Source organism: Phoca vitulina, unplaced genomic scaffold, assembly GCF_004348235.1.
Source record: "Phoca vitulina isolate PV1807 unplaced genomic scaffold, GSC_HSeal_1.0 scaffold5, whole genome shotgun sequence".
NCBI classification, from domain to species: domain Eukaryota; kingdom Metazoa; phylum Chordata; class Mammalia; order Carnivora; family Phocidae; genus Phoca; species Phoca vitulina.
In genome coordinates this window covers 12,807,088-12,824,922 of record NW_022589708.1, presented here as the reverse complement: position 1 = coordinate 12,824,922, position 17,835 = coordinate 12,807,088, and the positions used below count along the sequence as shown (strand labels likewise).

At 45.1% G+C, this 17,835-nt stretch overlaps 1 protein-coding gene across 3 annotated transcripts in view; it reads left to right on the top strand.

The window, feature by feature from the left end:
* Positions 1-17,835, top strand: part of FARP1 (FERM, ARH/RhoGEF and pleckstrin domain protein 1) — a 271,435-nt gene that overhangs the window by 37,855 nt on the left and 215,745 nt on the right. The gene's annotated exons all lie outside the window — the stretch shown is intronic.

Here is a 17,835-nt window from a genome sequence, read left to right as displayed (position 1 = left end):
TCAGTTCATAGCATATAGTTTCTGTTTTTTCTCCCTATTAAAAACAAACTTTAACACAGGTAGTCCTTGACTCCAGAGTATCAATTCAAATGCTCTAAATGTGCAAACACTGGCCTCTTGCCGCCTCCCTTAGATCAGCTTCTGATTCTGTTGCCCTCCTGTGCCCCCCTCCCTGAGACTGAGAACTTGATACACAGCGTGGCCTGGACCTTATGCTCCTGCGCAGCACTGCTGCGGTGTTATAGGAACTCCCAGTCCCGCCGGCCCAGCTCTTCACCTCTGATGCTACTGCATGGCCGGGTTCCCAGAGTGGACTTGGTTTTCCTGCCCCCAAGAGCTTCGGCCTGAAGCCCCAACAAAGCAGATTCTTTGCCTGTGACGTGGAGACCCTGTCTGTGGTGTCCAGAGTCATTGTGCAAGTGCAAATTTTGCATTTATTTATTGATTCATTCGTGCATGCATGCAAACAAGCTCTATGCCCAACACGGGGCTTGAACTCACGACCCCGAGATCAAGAGTCACAAGCTCCACGGACTGAGCCAGCCAGGCGCCCCTATTTTGTGTTTCTTTAACTTAAACATTATAACAAGTTGATTCTCCTATGTGGCACAGTCTTCATGTTTATAATTTTTGAGTGTACACTAGCCCAGGCTGCAGATGCGAAGGGATTTGGTTCACTGTTCTTTGGGTATTTGGAGCTGACATGAATGTAAATAAGGCTACAAAGAACACCTTTGTGCCTGAAGCCTCTTTCTTCCTTGGGATGATTTCTCAAAGATAAAGTCTGCAAAATGGCAAATTCTAGGGAGTGCACAGTGTTTATGCTACCGATGTATATTGGTTTCTAGAAGTGTCGTATCACATTTCCATCAACACTAGGCATATAACATTGAGTTTTACTTGCTATTCTACTTTAAAAAAAAAAAGAAAAATCTCCAAAAAAATTCCTTTGGCATTTTAAGAAAAACCGTTGATTATAGGCAGATGTTTTAAACTGACAAGAAACATGAGGAAGCCAGAGAATTTTGCCCATGTTGGTAGTAACGCTGTCCCTCTATTCTTCCATGGATGTTCCACCAGGCAAAATAGATTTTATGAGATGTATGTGTTTCTCCGGTCCCTTACCTAAGCAACAAGTTATGGATAGATGGATGGATGTGTGGTTGGATGGATGAATGGACCGATTGATTGATCAGGGCTCAGCGGTCTTAAACAGTAAGATGCCATGCTGTGACTTTTGCTAGTTAGGGTTGTGGAGTCACCAGAAAACTGGGCTCTTCTTACATTTGTTTATTTCCCCCCATAGGAAATGTGTGCTCACGTAGAAGCAGCCAGCTGACTTCTTTATTTAGAGAGACCTGTCAGAGCAGTGGTATCCTGCTACGAAGATATGTAACGTTGGGGTGTTTGGTGCATTCCATTTGGTGCATTGAAGTATCATTAACATACAGTGTTGTGTTAGCTGGTACATTTCTATTAAATATCCTGGCATGTCTCTGTGTTAGTGCTTCGTTATCCACAAATATGATTTGCATGCCATTAAAACCTTCACTGAAGCAATAATAAAAGACATCTGGTAAGTTACAAGGATGGGGCCTTTTCCTGGGACTCATAGCCTAGGGAGATGTTCTTTATTTAGAAAATTTTTTGGGTGCCTTGTTCAGTAGGAACCAATTTTACTGTCACCCAGCCCTTATTCCCACCTAATGCACAACCATGTTATGAACGTTTCTTTGGAACACCTTGCTGAAATCCAGCTATTCCATGGCTCTAATGATCTCCTGATCACCCAGCATAAAAATCTGACAAAAACAGAAAGGAGGTGATTGCAGCCCGATTTGTTCTTAATAAAGCCATCTTAGCTTCCAACTTCCTTTCTCGAGTCCTCGTCTTAATAACGATCCATTTTGACAATTGACTCTTAGCAGTGCATTTTTAAATCTGGAACTACATAAAATTAATATATTCTTTTAGTTTCACTGCCTGCTTATTTTCTAGATGGATTTTGTTGCTCTGTCATGCTCTATAAATATTCTCCGTGGGTTTTTGAATTGTAGAAAATTTATATATTCCTTTAAAGAAGACTCTCATAGCTATCATATTGGTTCCTTCTCAACCCTAGTGGGGTTTTCTCTCCATTTATCTTTGTCTTCTTTAAATTGCTAATTAGCCAGGGGTGCCTGGATGGCTCAGTCAGTTAGGCGTCCGATTCTTGGTTTTGGCTCAGATCCTCAGGTCCTGAAATCCAGTCCCACGGCGGGCTCTATGCTCAGTGGGGAGTCTGTTTAAGACTCTCTCCCTCTCCCTCTGCCCATCACCCTGTGCTCTCTCTAAAATAAATAAATAAATAAATAAATAAATAAATAAACAAATCTTTTTAAAAATTGCTAATTGGCCATAATTGCTTACCAGGATTAAGATAATTATGAATTACAATTTGAAAATTGAATAGAAATAAAATAGTTCATGTCAGAATGGTAAAATTGTTTATAATGGTCATAATAAATATGGGAGTGTAAGGATCTTCAGCTTTGAAACTTGTTTTTTGCAAACCACTGTAGAGGTTCTGCTTGTGTTCCCTCTCTTGCTGTCTCTCTCTGTCACATAAATAAAGTCTTAAAAAAAAAAGAAAGAAAAAGGAAAAATGCCCTTCTTATCGTTGCCTTACTATGGCATAGGGTATTTGAGCTTGCAAATGACTGGTTAAGATTCACTTTGTTCTCTGTTTCTGATTTTATGCTTTATGATCTGGGAGTGTATAACATAGAACTCTGTTATAGGTGAATTTTGCGTTTCAGCAAAATCGTTGTTATTATATGAAAACCTGGAGTTATAATATAGGAAAATGTGTGTTATTTATTTGCCATTTCTTGCTGTCCAGATATTGTTCTTTCTGCCCTTATTTATTGTACTGGGTGGGTTTGTATTTCCTTAATGGCTGGTTCCATTGGATTATAGAATGTTGGTGCCTTCAGAATGTTGGCTTCTACCTAAGTGAGCCTCAGGAGCCCCCCCTGGGAAACAGAGCTGGTGGCATCTCCTTTTGGGTTGTGAGGAGGATCAGGGAGACCCAGCCAGTGAGGGTCAGACAGACCAGCACCTGCCATTCAGCCGTGAACTTGCTGGGCCTCGCTTTCCCCTTCTTGGCACACTAGTTTTTTACAGATTCTCCCCAGAAAACTTTCTTCTGCGGGTAGCCGCCCCATATGGTGGTTGTGTGGGAATGAAGTAGTAGCGCAAGAAATCCTTCATAATAAGTGGTACATGTTATCAAGTGAAAGTGCTCAGTGACAAGAATGAAAAAAACCGCGTATTTCTCATCGGGGACCGAAGTACTGTGTTCCGATGTCTCATTTCACACGGTGACTGGTCCTTTAGGAGCCCGGAGGGTAATCTGGACCAGGTTCCTCAGCCCCCCTTCACCCCACCTCACTTCCCTTTCATGACACGTGGCTGCGGAAAGTTCTGTGTCTGCTTTCATGTCTGTTTGTTTTCACCCAGCAGTGTATTCCATGGAAGCCGAGTGTTTGCCCTGGGAGAGGGTGGCTTATCTTCCTTTGACTTTGCCTGGCAGTGCTGACGCCGAGTGTCTCCATGTCCCGTGAAGCTACACAGCACTTACAAGGGACTTGTCTTTACCTGCGCTCTTGAGTACCTCTGGTTGTAAGACCTAAGGATTCACGGGTGTGGTGTGAATGCGCTCTCTACTGCATGAACAGACATTCGCAAAAAATCCTTGCTCAGAGAAGTGAGAGGGGTATCAAGACGTTTAAAAAATTCATAACTTTGGACCATAAAAAGACAGTACGCCGTATTCTTTATAGGCCTGGTAATAATTGAGTAAGCATTTTGATTATTTGATGGGTTTGCCCCTTTGGCATCCTTAGTAGCCTGCGTGGGTAATTGGTAGCTTGATTGGCACCTCTGTGCTAGGAAAAGTGAGAGGTTCAGGGGAGACTGATTGTATCTAGAATACTGAGTCCTGAGGTCACTGAATATTCAAGAGGGTGACAATTTTAGAGATTATCTTGTCTGGGAGGGCCAGTGATGGTTGGTAGTGAAGACCAGCCTGTCTGCCATCTGGTCCCGCATCTGCCACTTTACTAGATGGGTGACCGTGGGAAAGTTGACTTAATCCCTTGGTCTCAGCTGTGAAGATTAAGTAAGTTCATATTTATAAAGCTCATAGAACAATGCTCTGTTCTAGAAAGTGCTATATAAGGGTTGGCTAAATTAAAATAATAGTTGTGCATTTTTTTCCCCCACATTCTCTGAATGAGAAGCCTAAAATCCAGGAAAGGTCGAGTTAATTTTACAAAGCACTCAAAAATGTCAAAAATTGGGCGCCTGGGTGGCTCAGTTGGTTAAGCAACTGCCTTCGGCTCAGGTCATGATCCTGGAGTCCTGGGATCGAGTCCCACGTCGGGCTCCCTGCTCAGCGGGGAGTCTGCTTCTCCCTCTGACCCTCCCCTCTCTCATTCTCTCTCTGTCTCTCAAATAAATAAATAATAAAATCTTTAAAAAAAAAAATGTCAAAAATTAGGACTAGAACCCGGTGAACAATCTGATAGGATCTAAATCATTTTTCTTCCCTCTTTGCAGTCCAAGGCAAAAACTATTAGTCATAATTATTATTTTTTTAATGGACAGTATTGTTTAGTTAAATACCTTATTTATTAACCAGGCTGACATTTAAACTTCTCATTTTTTCACAAGGGGTTTCACTTTTTTTATTGCATACCTTTTCCCTTGACATTTCGCTGTTTTAATTAATGATTAATTCTAGGGGAAGTGTTCCAGGATCCGATACCCTTTGCAGTTCTGTTGAGTTTTATTGTGTCATTTGGTCTGCGGTAATACTGCCTCGTTTATTTCTTGAATAATATTGAAACTGTGAGAGTAGAAATCTAACAGTCTATTCTTTAATGGCTTTAATAGAAATTGCTTTCCTTTTCCCACCCTGAAGGGAAGCCCTGTCATTTATGATTCATTGGATTTGGTAAGCTTTAGGAAATGCTTTCTTATTTCTTAAAGTTGTATGAAACATGCCGTTACTCACTCTAGGATAGATGTCAGTAGAATGTTCTGCAAGATGAAGGATGCATTTAAATTTTGGCATTTCTTTCCTTTTTTTTTTTTTTAAGATTTTATTTATTTGAGAGAGAGAGAGAGCACGAGTTGGGGTGGGGGTGCGGGGGAGGGGCAGAGGGAGAAACTGATTCCCCACTGAGCAAGGAGCCCAATGGGAGACTGGATCCCAGGACCCTGAGATCATCACCTGAGCCGAAGGCAGACACTTAACTGACTGAGCCACCCAGGCGCTCCCCTTGGCATTTATTTCTTAAGCGTCATTTCCAGAGTATCTGAAACTTAAGCAGAGAATGATAGAGTGTCAATTAAATTTTTTATTAAAACTTTTCTTATTTAGTAATGAGGCTGTTGGGAATATCCTGACTTAATTTGAAAACAAACTTAATGCTTTGTAGTTTATTAAAGAAAATACCTAGTGCTCTTTTCCTTTCCTTTCCTTTCTTTTTTTCTTTCTTTCTTTCTTTTTTTTTTTTTTACATTCCAGAAACATCTTTTTTCCTTTGGCTGTTTGTTAAGTCCTGTCATTTTCTCTTGAAGTAAAGAGAGTTATCTCGGAGGACCTCTGAGATAAGCTGCATTACCTGCCAAGGTGTGGGTTTCACTGAGCCGGAAATTGGCAGCACAGCAGGACTTCCATTTCTCACCTCAAGCTGAGTCGGCCCCCTTTGGAGGTAACATCTACACCCTCCCACTTCTGTAGCTAAAGAGCATTTCAGAGTAGCCTTAAACTGGAAGCAACCACGATGTGCTTCACTAGATGAACGGATAAAGAAGGTGTGGTACCTGCAGACAATGGAATATTATTTAGGGATAAAAAGATACGAGCCGTCAAGCCATGAAAAAACATGGAGTAACCTCACATGCCTATTGCTTCGTGAAAGAAGCCAGTCTGAAAGGTTACATACTATGATTCCAACCGCATGACTTTCTGGAAGAGGCAGAAGGATAGACAGTAAAAAGATCAGTGGTTGTCCGAGGACAGGATGGAGAAGGGGAGCAGGGATGAAGAGATGGAGAACAGGAGATTGTTAGGGCAGAGAAATGATTCTGTGTGATAGTATAAGGTGGATGCATGACATTTTGCATTTGTCACACCCCACAAAAGGTACACTTGAGTTGGATTTGAGTTAATAATAACATGTCAGTATTGGTCCATCAGTTGTAACAGATTTTTCACACTAATGCAGATGTTTTTTTTTTGTTTTTTTTATTTTTTATTTTTTTATTTATTTTTTATTTTTTTTTTAAAGATTTTATTTATTTATTTGACAGAGAGAGACACAGCGAGAGAGGGAACACAAGCAGGGGGAGTGGGAGAGGGAGAAGCAGGCTTCCCGCGGAGCAGGGAGCCTGATGCGGGGCTCGATCCCAGGACCTTGGGATCATGACCTGAGCCGAAGGCAGACACTTAACGACTGAGCCACCCAGGCGCCCCACACACTAATGCAGATGTTAATAACAGGAAACTGTGTGTGAGGAGAGCGAGGGTAATTAGGAGCCCTCTGTATTTTCTTGGAAACATAAAACTCTAAAAAATAAAGTCTATTAAAAAAAGATTAGTATAGACTAATATATTTGCTGTCTGAATTGCTAAGACTCAGTCTGCCTTCTTCCTCCGTTCCTCAAATGATACTTTTTCTCTTCATACCAGTGACTGGCCACTCATACCAGGTCTAATGAATGACTTTACTTTTTAAAAAATTTTTTAAAATGTAATGTCTGCATCCAACATGGGGCTCGAGTCACGACCCCGAGATAAAGAGCCGCGCAGGCTCTCCGGACTGAGCCAGCCAGGTGCCCCTGAATGAACTTTTCTTAATCCTCATTTTCTTTGTTGCCCCGACAACACCCAGCACTGCGGTTCAGCCTCTGGCTCCTGATGCTCTTGCCTCCTTGGCTTCCTGCTGCGATTTTAGAAGGGATTTTCAGGCTCTGCTTTTTAGAAATATGGGATTCATCTGTCAGGGAGAAGGTTGTCATAAATGCTCTTCAGAAGCCCTTCCAACTCGGAGAACGTGGGATTCCTTCACCAAGTCTCCTTCCTCTTCCTGCCCATGCCTGTTGGCGTGCACTCCAGGCTACCATCTTGGTTATTTCTTGTGCTGTGTCCGAACCTCTCTGAGATGCTACCCATTGTCACAGTGTCACCTCAGACTCCCTTTCCTGAACCTCTGGGCCCTTTGGAACTTCGGAGAAAGCCTTCGAGAGGAGATAGCAGGGGGCTGAGGAAGGGTGAGTGTTGAGGAGATGGAAACAGTGGCCTTTGGAACGTTGCTGGACAGCCTGCCTCCGGGCCCTGCAGTCACCCTCAGTCAGCCACAGAGGGGACCTCTTGGCCTTTTCTTGCTCTGTCTCGTACTTGTAGCTAAGTTCTAGATTTGCCCATAATTCCATCTTCTTCCCCCACTTCTAATTTGTCATCAATTTGTAAAGATTCTTCATGTCCAAGTATTCCCAAAATATGCCTCCTGACTCTCTTCTGCTTGTCACTACCATGCTTTCTTGCATGAGACATTATAGACGCTACCTGACTGGTGTCCTCATCGAGCCACCACCTCACTGTGAAATATTTTCTTAAAACTGGATGGTTTTCCCCTTGTCTTACAAACCACAGTGCCTCATTCTGATCCGCAGATGAACCTCCTACACTTGGCCTATTTCAGGCCGACTGAAATCTGCCTCTCACCTACTCATCTCATTTTCTTTTCACTGCTTTCTTGCCTCTGTTATTCTGTACCCACTATCGCCCCAGCTCCTGGCATATGGCAGACACTTTTTTTTTTAAAGTAGGTGCCACACCCAACGTGGAGCCCAACACGGGCCCCGAACTCATAACCCTGAGATCAACACCCGAGCTGAGATAAGAGTCGGACGCTTAACCGACTGAGCCACCCGGGCACCCCTGGTAGACACTTCTGGTGCATGCAAGAACGAACTCCGCCTAGAATGTGTGTCTTATCCACACCTTTCTGTGGCTTTAAAAATTTACATAATACCTATTGTCCGAAGTACTACTAAACATGTTGCCTTCGACGTTATCTCTGAGTACCTGTTGTCTGTTGCCTGGTAGATAACACATCCCATAAAGACAAACCACATGGTGCCATCTCGTGGCTTTGGGTCCCATATCGTGCTGAGAGTAGTTGTTGAAACATCGTAGGTCCTTACAAATGCCCGTTATTGGTGGTGATCCCAATGATTGTGACACCTGAATGGTGGTCTAAACAGTCTGTTATCTTCAGAGACGCTGAGTGAGCCGCATACTGCACCTCATTGTGGGCTAGGCAAGGATTAGGTGTTTTCCACAACTCCTTGGAGAGGCTGACCAGGGTCAACTGGAGACAAAGAAAGAGGACTTTCTTTAGTAAGTGGATGAGATTGATGTGCTTTAAGTAGAGCGAGCTTGGCGGCAGCCCACGAGGTGTGGGCTGTGTTGACACAGAGCCACGTGGAGTGTGAGCCTTGAGGGAGGCTGCGGGCTGGGGTTTTTGTCTTCAAGAAGACCACGTCTCTCCTGACGTTTTATCTACCCCGGCCTTTGTGTTAGAGGCAGAATGGAGGGGAGCTCTCGTTTAATTTTGTACCCTCAGAGTCATCAAGAAATTGACATCATTGACATGTGACTAATTGGATTCCCCCCCCAGCTTCTTGGTTCCCCCCCCCCACACTTGGGTAAAAAGAGCCTTCTCTTCCCAACACCTCTGCTTCTGCTTCCGTTCTACATGCTTTTCTTTCGCCTATCTATTCAATGCAGGAAATACGTTCTACCAAACCAGTGAAAATGCGAACGAAAGTATTGCATTGTCTCCAGTTATTTTTAGAATAAGGTTGGAGTCTACGTGAACGTGGGATTGGAGAAGAAATGCCACCTTTTCTTGTCAAGAGCTATAAAAAATCAGGTGCTCGTTACGTCAGGTGCACATGTGAAACGTGGTCGACAGATGTTTTCTTGGTGAAGTTACTGCCTGATTTGTAGTCAGGTGGATTTACTTATTGTAGCTGATCGTCATGGGGACCCTGAGAAGTAGTTCTCAGGCCAGAACTCACATCAGAATCTCCTGGAAGGCACCCTGAGCCTTTCTGACTCAGCGGACCAGTCCTGGGACAGGATTTGCATTTCTTACAAGCTCCCAGATGATGCTTTTGCTGCCGATTTGCAACCACGGTTTAAAAACCTCCTGCACTAGCTGGCTAGCTTTGTCTGCATTTCCCACGTAGGGAAAGTGTCATCTAGAAGGGATACGTGCGCTCCCTAAAGTTCTCTCAGTCTCCGAGTCAGAGCCAGTCTCTTGCATTGAGATAGGAGGAGCCCCTCTGGACTTTTAATCTAGTTGGAAATTCAGGAAAAGGGGAGAAAGGCCTGGAAAGCAAGTGAAATACAAGCCACACATAAGCAAAACCCAGAGACAATAAAGTGAGGCATTTTTTCCCCCTGAAAGAGTAGATCAGGGAAGGCTTTCTGGAGGAGGTGACCTTGGAACCAGGGAAAGAAGGCAGTATTTGAGAAGGAAGAAAACACAGGCGTGTGGAACAGCAGAGGCCAGCTGGGTTAGAAAACCGTTGATTCACAAGTAGAGACATCAGGGTAGATCGTTGAGTGCCTGGCTCGGAATTTTCACATTTAACTTGGAATATTGATCAGACTCAGGTTTTTGAGTAGAAAAGGGATACGGTTAAAACCAGACTTTTGAAATAACGTCTATGAACTTGAGGACACTTCTGCTCAGGGTTTTTCTGGAAGGCCTTTCCGGAGATTTGTTAGGGGTATTTAAGCTAGCCTAACTGCTTTTTTACTAGGGTTGGCGAGAAGAGACGGTGAAGATCGTCTTTATGAAGTTGACGGGGTCTCGTCCTCTCCCTGCCTTGGGCTGGTGAATCGGGGCACCCCTGCTCCCAGACGGTTAACGTCCCGGTCCCCTCCCAAATGATCAAACAAGCCAAACAGTCTGTCGCCTGTTTGAAGTCTCTGGTTGATGTTAAACAGCCGATCTGATCTGCAGTTGTTTCTTTTGCTCCCAGACTTTTTTAAAGGAAGCAAATCTATCCGCATAGATAGCTGTGTTGGAACTTTCTCAAAACCCCTTATCTAAGTCCCTGTGAAAAGCCAAACTTGGCCAGTTGTGCTCATGAGGAGCTCCTGGCCCCCAGCCTTTCTGGGGGCGCGGGGGGGTTGGGGGTAGCTCCTCCCTCCCTCCCTCTCTCCCTCGGGGCCTGTGGCCCCTGGGACAGAGCACAAGGTGGGGCTTTGTTACCCGGCAGGACTGGGGTTACACACACCCTTCGCCCTTTGCCCTTCTGAGTGGAGCTGCTTTTGGTCCCCACAAAATGTGCAAATGTGCGCTCCTTCCCTCAACGTGGGGCGCTCGGAAGTACTTTGGGGGCTCTAGAACCCAGCTCTGTAGCTTCCTGAAATCTACGTCTTGGGCTTCCGTGAGTAACAATTTTCTGTGCATTTTTCTTAACTCGGAATTCTTCGGTGGCATTTATTTATGTACGTCTGTCTGTGTGAATGTGTTTATTTTAAATGTGTGTATTTAAAGAGAAGTGATGTGTGTTTTTTTTCAAAGTTTTTATTTAAATTCTAGTTAGTTGACATAGTGTGATACTGATTTAAGTGGTTTATCCTTAAAACTGGAAGGAAAGCTCCTTTGCACATTCTTGGTCCTCCTGTTTCGATTGAGAATTGTCACCCTTCTTTATTGCGATTTCTTCTCCTTAGGTTTCATGCTCTAGATGGAGTCAGGGTAGTGAGGATTATGTCCTCCTAGTAGAGGGAATTTTTAAAATTGTGTATTTCTGAATGGGTGATATCCTGCTCGGTCCTGTCCTTAACAGCTCTCCTGCTAGTCACTTCTTTGTCCTTCCAGAGAGGTTCTGTGTGTTCATAAGGATAGTTGTGTGGGTGCACACACCTTTTTATTTTTATTTTTTTAAAGTTTTTATTTTAGGGACGCCTGGGTGGTGCAGTCAGTTAAGTCCCCGACTTTGGTTTCGGCTCAGGTCACGGTCTCGGGGGCGTGAGATCGAGCCCTGCGTCAGGCTCTGTGCTCAGTGTGGGGCCTGCTTGGGATTCTCTCTCTCCCTCTGCCCTGTGGCACCCCAGCCCCGATGCATGTGTGCGCTCTCAGAAAATTTATTTTAATTCCAGTTAACATACAAGGTCATATTAGTTTTAGGTGTGCAGTGGAGTGATTCAATTCTGTAAACCACCTGGTGGTCATCACTACACGTTGTGCATACACATTTTTTAGCCTATTTATTGGGGTATAATTTATATAGCATAACTTTGATGTGTTTTAAGCGTACAATTCAGAGGTTTTAGTACATTTACAGAGTTGTGGGACTGTCACCACAACTTAGTTTCAGAACATTTCCAGCACCCCCGAAAAAAATCTCCATTCCTCTGAACTTTGCTGTCAGCCCAGCCCCTCTCCTGAGCCCCAGGAAATCACTTTCTGTCTCTGTAGATTTGCCTTTTCTGGATAATTCCTACAAGTCAGGTCATTTGCTGTGTAGTCTCTTGCATCTGGCTTCTTTGACTTAGCACGGTGTTTCTGCGGTTCATCCATATCGTAGCAGGTGTCAGCCTTTCATTTATTTTTGTTGGTGAATAGTCCCCTGCTTGGATATACCACCACCTGATGGGCATTTGTCCCCTTTCCACCTGTTGGCTCCTTTGTGTGGATGTATATTTTCATGTCCCTTGGGGGAGACGCCTAGGATTGCTGGGTCATAGGCTAAATTTATGATCCAATTTTAAAGAAACTACCAAAATGTTCTCCCAAGTGTCAAGCACCTTTTTCTGTTCTCACCAGCAATGTAGGCGAATTCTAGCTGTTTCCACACTCTAAATAACACTCGTTACCGTCTGTCACAGTGGGTGTGAAAAACTGTCTCATTGTGGATGTCATTTGCATTTCCTAATGACCAGTGATGTTGGACATCCTTCCATGTGCTTATTAATCATTAGCCATGTGTATGTCTTTGGAGATTTAAATTTTCTTGTATCCATTTTAAAACCTGGGCTAATGGTTAATCTGCAATTTGTGGTGCCTCTCAGCATCTGGGCTCTTCCTCTGCCAGTTTTAGTTATTTCTGCATTGTCAGGAGTTCACAATATTCTATTACTGTCGTCCTCTTACGGTATAAATGGATTTAGAGTTTACCAGTAATCCTTTCCCAGTGTTTTACCCCATTCACCCCTTGTTCTGTTGAGGTTTATCCTTCCTTCTAGGAGTTTCTTCTGCATGGGCTTAGGCGACAGTATTCTGAGTTCTTGACTGTTTAAAATGTTTGGCTCTTCTATTTGAATGAAAATTTGGGTTTCACATTTTGATTCCTCTTTTATTTCTTTGAGGACTGTTTTGACAGTTTAAGCATTAAATGTTGCCATGGGTGAGTCTGAATTTTCGTCCCCTGGTATTTTGTTTGAACTTTGTGCCTAGGTACCCGAATGATTCCTGCTTTGTTTTTGAAGGTCGGTGCTGATGCAGGAAATGTCTGGTGTTGATCATCTTGTGTTAGTTGTTCATTCACAATGGGGAATTTTATTTCTGGAATGTTTTCCTGAATTCTACCTTAAAACTTTTTTTTTTCCTTGTTCCATTATTATTTTTTATTCTTTAGGGACACTGGTTGTGGGTGAGTTGGAGCTCCTGCTTGGTTCCATAGCTATCACTTTTCTTTTCACTCTGTTTTAAATCTTTTTGCTCCCTTTTCTCAATCTTTCCCCTCAAGACCCTCCTATTTTCACCTGAGCATATTTTCTTTTAGCCACTTCTGTTTTGGTGATTGTCTTAGTCTGTTTGGGCTGCTATAACCGTACCATAGAATAGGTGGCTTATGAATGACAGAACTTTCTTTCTTACGGTTTTGGAGGCTGGGAGTCCATCAGGAAGGCACCTGCTTCCTAAGCTGCTGGCTTCCAAGCTGGGTCCTCACATGGCAGAGGGGCTGAGCTAGGGCTCTGGGGTCCCTTCATAAGGGTACCAGTCCCACTCATGAGAGCCCCACCCTCACCATATAACGCCCTCCCAAAGTACCCCCCCAACATACCATCGCTTTGGGGATTTGGTTTCAACACGTGAATTTTGGGGGGCAACACGAACATATATTTTATAGCGGTGATGTTTTTATTCATCCTTCTGGTTTTCCCCTGAGGTCTGCCCTCATGCTTTATTTTCTTCTGTTTTCCCATAGCTTCCCTGAACTCTTGTAATCTTTTTTTTTTTTTTTTTTTTTTTAAGATTTGAGAGCGAGAATGGAGGCGGGGGAAGGGCAGAGGGAGAGGGAGAAGCAGACTCGCCGCAGAGCACAGAGCCCGAGGTGACATGGGGCTCTATCCCAGGACCCTGGTACTGTGACCTGAGCCAAAGGCAGACGCTTAATGATTGAGCCACCCAGGTGCCCCTCTTGTAAATCCTCTCCTGTTTTTGTTTATTGAGTCCATTATTTCATCATTTAAGTTGGGACAGTATGTTTGGGAGAAATTCTGATTCTTCTTTTGTCCTTCTCATTTTTTTTTTCTTCTAGCATCTTTGTAAAGGTCCTTTGTTATTTGGCGAGTGCTTTATGAACTAGCTATTTGTAGGAGCTTCCTGAGAGCCAGGAGACTGTCCCATGCTCATAGGAACTCTTGTGACCTGAGGGGGTGTGTGTATAATCCTTTTATCCTCTGTTTTTCTCTGCTTGCTGGGCTGGTAGCATTCCCAGTGCCGTCTTTTTTTTTTCACCTGGCCTTGGCCATGGACTGCGTCCTGCTGATGTATCTTACCTGTGCTGTTTCTCCGTCAGCTCCATCTTTAGTGGGCTTTCCCCCCACACTGTGGCCAGGGAAGCTCTCTGTGCTAACCTGTACATCTGTTCCCCTGGTTTCCAGAAAGTTCTTGCTGGCTCTGTTGCTTGGGATATCCTGCGTGTTCGGGGAGGCATGGGCAGCCTCTCCAGGCATTTTCCTTCTCCTCTGTCTGACCTTGACGGCAGTTTGGCAACTCTTTCCCGCAGTTTGTGGTTTGGAGTTGCAGATGTGTTCAAGGATGGAGTTGGCATTTGTGTGTGTGTGTGTCCTTATTGCATTTGGGTACATTCCAAGAGGAAGTCTTGAAGCCAGGATACAATGACAGGCCAACTCTAGCTTTTTCATGTTTTCTTTGCCAGTTAAAAATTTTATTTCTTGTTGTAGTTCCTGTTTCATACAGCCAAAGATGAAGTCATTTCACGCACAGCTTTTTGCTTTTCGGTGTGGAATGATCATGTTAGTAATAATGTATCACAAGGAAAGAAGTGTTCATTTGCTTTGCTTTGACCCTTCCTTAAGGAATTCAGCAGTCAGAGGTGGTTATGGAGGTAAAGTCCAAATAGAGCCTGGATGGATCTATATAAACAGGAGGCTTTTCGGGAGCTGTTAGACCTGTTTGCCTAGAAGGCTGTGTTTTGTTACTCGACCCACCAATTCTGATAGCAAGCATCAACGTGGTCACCCATTTATGACTTGCTAGTGTTCCTCGGATGCTCGGCTCAAACCTCTTGGCTGGATTTATATTTGAATTGAGCAGTACTTTCCATGTACAGCAATAGTCTGCATGAAACTAGGAAAACAAAGCAGGACTACATTGTTGAAATGTCAGTAACCAGAAGTAGAAATAATACAGGCATGAGGTCATTTGGAGGCTGAAGAAAAAGGAATTTAAGGGACTAAATGTCTCTTAATAACTAGCTCACTTTAATTCTTCTGTGCCAAGGGGCTAAAAAGGACAATACATATTCATCTGGAGATCTTGGGCCCGAGGGGGAGAGAGGGTTTAGTTTAGGAGATGAGGGGCCTTGCCCTTTGCTCAGGCAGGACAAGGAGAAAGTGCTTTTGTAGGGAGGGACCCTAGCACCCTTGAGGTGGGGTTGACGTGGGGGACTAGGCCCTTTCCTCCCTTACCAACACCTCCCTGGCTGGGCATGTGAGCAGCATCTCCCTGACTCAGCAGGAGGCGGCGGTGGGGGGGGGGGGGGTTGTTGTGCAGCATGAATGACTGAGGGAGGGAGGGCAGGGAGGAAGAGGAAGGCAGGGGATGCTTTGAGAGGCAGGGAGGGATCAAGACTAAAGTAGGAAAAAGTGCAGAGAGTTGGCTGGGGATGGGGATGGCAAACTAAGCAAACTGAGCTGATGTCCGTGTTCTCTGGAGCTTGTGTTTATTTTTAACCATGAGACCAGAAAACCTACAGGGAAATAGTTTTGCCTAGTTTGTGAAGATTGTTTTAAACACAACTGATTTCATAACTAATCAGATGTATACACCCACATCTGATTCACTGAGCAAACAGACGATCCATTTCCACTTGCCGTAAGGCCCTGTGCTTGGCATCATAGATGAACTTGGTCCAGTCACAACTCTCAAGACGAACAGTGAATTAAGCAGAGCACAGATCACACAACAAACAGATTAGAATTAGGTTCTTAAAGCTTATTGGGGGCGGAAATTAGAAAGCTCCTTCCAGCACCGATCTGTGAAGTCTTAGGTGGGCATTCAAAAAAGGAGGAGCAGCTCTCAGAAAGGCTGGTCCATTGCCTTGCCGCAGAACCCAACCCTGAAAGCTTGTATAGGAATGAATAATACTCTCTAAAGGGCTTTGGTGGAGTTTGTGGAGAAATACATAGAAAATGGTGTTTCTGAGGTGGTCATCAGACCCTTAATGTGTCCAGTCAAAGGATGCATCTCTTCAGGCTAGGGTGGTTTGAGTCAACAACCAGGTTGTTGAGGTGACTCCGTAGTTTCCGATCTGCTGGCTTGCGGGCCAGCCTTTGGCATCACAGCGAGAGTGCTGAGAGGCACCAGGGAGGGGCTGCCATATGGAATTTTGACAGAAACTTCTGGGAGCCCAACTCTTGAGGAGAAGGACAAGCCAGGAGTTGGGTGAGAAGAACCTACCAAATGAGATTTACGAACTGGATGGTTTTTCCTGAACAAAGTTGCTGAAGGGTGATGTGGTTTCAAATGTATAAGACACAGCACTTAGCTCCGTGCTTCATGCTGCAGGTGACTCCTTGGTGTCCTTTCTGTGGCTTCCTCAGTCATTCAGGGCCCCGGGTTCTTTCTGTGCCTCTTTCCCGTCTTCCGCAAGGACCCTGGCATGATTTTGCCAGGGTGGCCGTGAACAAAACACCACAGGTTGGGGGCGGGGATGCAGCAACGGAAGTGTGTTTCCTCACAGTTCTGGAGGCTGGAAGTCCAGACCACGGTGTTGGCGGGGCTGGTTTCTCCTGAGGGCTCTCTCCTGGGCTGGCAGACGGCAGCCCTCTCCTAGTGCCCTCACGAGGCCGCTCCTCAGCTCCAGAGTCCCTGCTGTCTGTGGGTCCAGCTTTCTCCTAAGGACACTAGTCAGACTGGATTACGGCTCATCTTAATGGCCATATTTTAATCACCTCTTTTAAGACCCTTTCTCCAAATACAGTTACACTCTGAGATACTGGGGGTGAGGACTTCAATATAAAAATTGGGGGGGGTGGAGGGGCACCTGGGTGGCTCAGTTGGTTAATCATCTGCCTTCAGCTCAGGTCATGATCTCGGGGTCCTGGGATCAAGCCCCACATGGGGCTCCCTGCTCAGTGGGGAGTCTCTGTCTCCATCTCCCCCCCCCCCCCACCCAACTTGTGCTCACTCTCAAATAAATCAAGTTTTTTTGTGGAGGAACAATATTCAGCCTATGACCACCCTCTTGACTGGGCACAGTGGTTCTTTTTGCTTTCTTTCCCCTCGTCCCCCAACCATTTGCTTTCATTATGGCTTTTGCTTGTACAGCAGGATGGTGTCTGAACCCTCAGCCTAAATCCAGCTCCAGCTTCCCCTCAGGCCCCTGGATGTCACCAGTCAAACTCACAACTTCCCTCCCATGCTCTCCCTTCTGCCTGGATATAAAACTTACTGGTCATTGCTATACTTTTATATCCTCCTCCTTGGTAGCTTACTGTTAACAGTGTTGGGTTAATTTTTCCATGACAGTGGGTTTTATGGCCTCACGTTGTCCCCTCAGGCACAGATTGTCACAATAGCTTTGTCACTGGACCCGCCACAGCCCGCGCCATCCATCTTTCTCCAGCCTGAAGGGTAGGTCCTCCTCGGATGGGTTTTTCTAAGAATCTGCTTTTCGTGCGTCCTCATTGTCACCCAGCAGCTCCGTGCTGCCTGCAGGGAAGGACCAGACTTCTCAGCCAGGGGCTTGAGGTCCTCCGTCGTTTGGTTCCAGCCTGTTTTCCAAGCCCATTCTCCCCGTTAATCCCTACTCTTCTTTCTGTGTGCCACCCTGTTTCTGTCCCATAGCTTTGTGGGGGCCCTTCCCCTTCCCCTCAGTGCCTTCTCCTGTGTGTTTGTTTCCTTGCAAATATTACCTGACATTAGAGAATGGATTGAGGACCGTTCCTACCTTCTCCGTGATGGAAGCGCCCCCCGCCCATGGTGCTCTGTGACCCTTCATATCCAGACAGGGCCTGCCATCAAGCAGACATTATTGAAATCTCTGGGCCCTGCACTGTGTCTAGCTAGGTGCTGAGATCCAAAGATACCCAAGATCTGATTCCTGCTTTATAGGTCATCATGAGGTCATGGGGTCCTGGGGGATGTGACCAGGCAGAGGCACATGGGCTGGACCACCATGCTGACGCAGGATCAGGGTTGTGGGCACAGAGGGGGCACCTGAGTCCTGCCCAGGTGTCGGGGATGTGGTCCTGGAACGGAGTTCAGAAGCCAGGGTAGAAGT